General features: G+C 44.4%; 1 non-coding gene across 1 annotated transcript; it reads left to right on the top strand.

Annotated features, from left to right (window-relative positions):
• The first annotated feature begins 3,411 nt into the window (after window positions 1-3,411).
• On the top strand, window positions 3,412-3,518 carry LOC130859676 (U6 spliceosomal RNA). Its single transcript, XR_009055242.1, has one exon. It is a non-coding gene; the product is annotated as a U6 spliceosomal RNA (small nuclear RNA).
• The last annotated feature ends 428 nt before the right edge of the window (window positions 3,519-3,946 follow it).

Below are 3,946 nucleotides of genomic sequence, written 5' to 3'. Positions count from 1 at the left end.
TCGTGGAACAAGATTTGGAAATTGTTAAGGGTTAGTTGGTGCAGCGGTTCTAGTTGTGGCGAGCGGGGGCTACACTTCATGTTGGTGCGTGGGCTTCTCATTGCGGTGGCTTCTCTTGTTGCAGAGCACGGGCTCTAGGCGCGTAGGCTACAGTAGTTGCAGCACGTCAGGCTCAATAGTTGTGGCTCTTGGGATCTAGAGCGCAGGCTTAGTAGTTGTGGTGCACAGGCTTAGTTGCTCCGCGGCATGTGGAATCTTCCTGGACCAGGAATTGAGCCCGTGTCCCCAGTCCACATTGGCATGCGGTTTCTTAACCACTGGGCCACCAGGGAAGTCCAGTGCAGACCAGGGTTGGGGGATTCCCCCAGGGAACAGTGGGCAACATCTGGAGACATTTTTGACTGTCACAGCCTGGGGGCCTGGGTACTACCGGCATCAGGTGGATGGAAGCCAGGGATGCTTCTAAACATCCTGCAATGCGCAGGGCAGCACACACAACAAAGAATTGTCCAGCTGAAAATGTCAATGGTCCATACTTAAACTTGTACATGAATGTTCACAGCAGCATTATTCACAATGGCCTAAAAGCAGAAACAACCCCAATGTCCATCAACTGATGAAAGGACAAACAAAAGGTAGTCTGTCCCTACAATGGAATATTATTCAGCCGTGAAGAAGAATGAAGGGTACACACCACAAGATGAATGAACCTTGAATACATCATGCTGAGTGAAGGAAGCCAGATACAAAAACCACATACTATGTGATTCCATTTACATGACATCTCTAGAATAGGCAAATCCATAGAGACAGAAAGCAGATGAGTGTTTGGCAAGGGCTGGGGGGAAGGGGTGTGGGTAGTTACTGCTAATGGGAATAGTGTTTCTTTTTGAGTGATGTTAATGTTTTAAAATTGATTGTGGTGATGGTTGCACAACTCTGTGAATATACTAAAAAGCATTGAATTGTACACTTTAAAACGGTGAGTTGTAAGATATAGAAATTATATGCCAATAAATCTGTCTTCTTTTTTAAATCAGTAGTGCCGACGTTGAGAGACACTGAACTAGTAGGTAACTAGGTTGACAGAAGAAAGTAGGGGGATCAGGTTAGGGGACCATGAAGGGCAGGCAAAGGAGTTTGAATTTTATTAACACTGATGGGTGACAAGATTAGTGGACTCACCCCTGTATATATATCCATATTTCAAGATTCTTTGAGTACCTGCTGTGTGCTGGGCATTTTCATGTACATAATCCTATGTAATCCTTGAGATGAATTTGTAGTTAGGTCTGCATCCCATTGTTGAGATGAGTAAGCTGAGGCTTAGAGAGGTTCACTGACTTGATCGAGGCTGCACAGTTGGTAAATTGTAGAGCCGGGGTCTGAATGCATTTGGATTTGCCCTTGACCCCATGGGTTTTGCATTGCTGTTTGCTAACTCTCAGTGAGCCATCTGCCTTAGCTCTCTCCTGCCTCAGTCCTGGTTGCAGCCTGTGGTCCTGGCGGTGCCCCAGGAGGCCCTCCCCAGAGTGCTGACGCTCATCCCTCTGCCTAGGCTGCAGCTGGCATCTGGATAGGGGTTGGTTGCTTAGCAACATAGGTGCAGATTCTGCCCTGAGCCAGGGGAACCATTTCCCCAGTCTTGGCTGTAGGAACTTTAAGGAGAACAGCCCCAGCAGGGCTTGAGGGAGTGGGGCGTGGGGAAAGCTATGTCCCTGGGAGGGCATGGAGATGGGGACCCTCCTTAAAGGGAAGACTCAGCTTCAGGGACAGTGAAAGAGAACCAGGAAACCTGGGCCAATCATAAAGAGGTTATTATTATGACCATAGTAACATTTCTTGAGCACTACCTGTGTGCCAGGCACCATGCTAAGTGCTTTAAAGTCTATGATCCTTTCCAAACCCCATGCAATAGGTTACTATTATTGTCTCTTTTTAAAATTTTAAAATTTTAATTTATTTATTTATTTATTTATTTATTTATTTATTTATTTATTTATTGGCTGCATTGGGTCTTTGTTGCTGTGCGCGGGCTTTCTCTAGCTGCGGCAAGTGGGGGCTACTCTTCCTTGCGGTGCATGGGCTTCCCATTGCAGATGGCTTCTCTTGTTGCGGAGCATGGGATCTAGGCACACAGGTCAGTAGTTGTGGCACACAGGCTTAGTTGCTCTGCGGCATGTGGGATCTTCCTGGACCAGGGCTCGAACCCATGTTCCCTACATTGGCAGGAGGATTCTTAACCACTACGCCACCAGGGAAGTCCCTATGCCTCTTTTGCAAACGAGGATCCAGGGCTCATGGAGGTTAATTAACTTGTCATGCAGCCAGAGAATTGGGAAGCTGGGATTTGAATCCAGGTCTTTCTGACACCCCAGCTCAGTTTCCATTACAGCCCTGGCTGGGCATTTGATAAAGAAAATCCACCGTGGGGGTCCCATGGCCCTGCGCAGCCTGCCCCACTCTCCCTGTCACTCTGCTTGCTCCAGACATACCATCCTGGCTTCATTTCCTCAACCACTCCAATCTCCTTTCAGCCACAGGGCTTTTGCACATGCTGTTCCCATTGCCTAGGATGCTCTCCCATCTACTCTCTTCACTTGGTTTATTCCAATTCGTCCTTTTGGTCTCTAATGGAACATTACTTTATTCATTCATCCATTGATCCAAACATAGTTAATGAGTGTCTCTCCTGTCTTTAATGCCAGGTAAACATTAGAAAATAAAATGTACATGACCGGGTAAACATTAGAAAATAAAATGTACATGACCCCAGTCTTCTTGGAGTTTACAAGCTAGTGGAAGAGATGAGAAATGAATAGATAAGCCACAATTGCATGGGAAACATTCCCTGACTCCTCTGCCCTTTGGAAAGAATAATTCTGAGTTACTTGTATGATTATTTATTTAATGCTGGTCTTCCCTCCTAGGCTGTAGGTTCTGGGAGGCCAAGGACTGTGAGGCTGTACTGTGAGGGTCAGTACTATTACTATCCCAATTTTATAGATGAGGAAATTGAGGCACAGAGAGTTTGAGCAACATGCCTAAGGTCACAGAGCTGGTAACTGGTGGAGCCAGGATTTGAACCTATGGCTCCAGGGTCCATGTTTTCAATCAGCAGGTTATGAGCAGGTTAGGAAGAAGAGAGAAAGAAAGAAAGAGAGAAAGAGAGAAAGAGGAAGGAAGGAAGGAAGGAAGAAAGAAAGAAGGAGGAAGGAAGGAAACAAGGAAGGGAGGAGGGAGGAAGAAAGGAAGTAAGGGAGAAAGAAAGGGAGAAAGAAAGAGAGAAAGAGAGAGAAGAAGGAAGAAAGGAATGAAGGAGAGAGAGAAAGAAAGACAGAAAGAAAGACAAAGAAAGAAAGAAAGGAAGGAAGAAAGAAAGAAAGAAAGAAAAAGGGAAAGAAAAAAACAGTGCTCGCTTTGGCAGCACATATACTAAAATTGGAACAATGTGGAGAAGATTAGTATGGCCCCTGTGCAAGGATGACATGCAAATTCATGAAGCATTCCAAATTTTTAAAAGATAGCCTCTTCAATAAGTGGTGCTGGGAAAACTGGACAGCTACATGTAAAAGAATGAAATTAGAACACTCCCTAACAACATATACAAAAATAAACTCAAAATGGATTAAAGACCTAAATGTAAGACCAGACACTATAAAACTCTTAGAGGAAAACAGGCAGAACACTCTTTGACTGTAAATTGCAGCAAGATCTTTTTTGACCCACTTCCTAGAGTTATGAGAATAAAAACAAAAATAAACAAATGGGACCTAATTAAACTTAAAAGCTTTTGCACAGCAAAGGAAACCATAAACAAGATGAAAAGACAACCCTCAGGATGGGAGAAAATATTTGCCAATGAAGCAACTGACAATGGATTAATTTCCAAAATATACAAAGAGCTCATGCAGCTCAATATCAAAAAAAGAAACAACCCAATCAA

This window comes from Hippopotamus amphibius, chromosome 8, assembly GCF_030028045.1.
Source record: "Hippopotamus amphibius kiboko isolate mHipAmp2 chromosome 8, mHipAmp2.hap2, whole genome shotgun sequence".
In the NCBI taxonomy this organism is placed as follows: domain Eukaryota; kingdom Metazoa; phylum Chordata; class Mammalia; order Artiodactyla; family Hippopotamidae; genus Hippopotamus; species Hippopotamus amphibius.
This window is presented reverse-complemented; position numbering and strand designations above follow the sequence as displayed.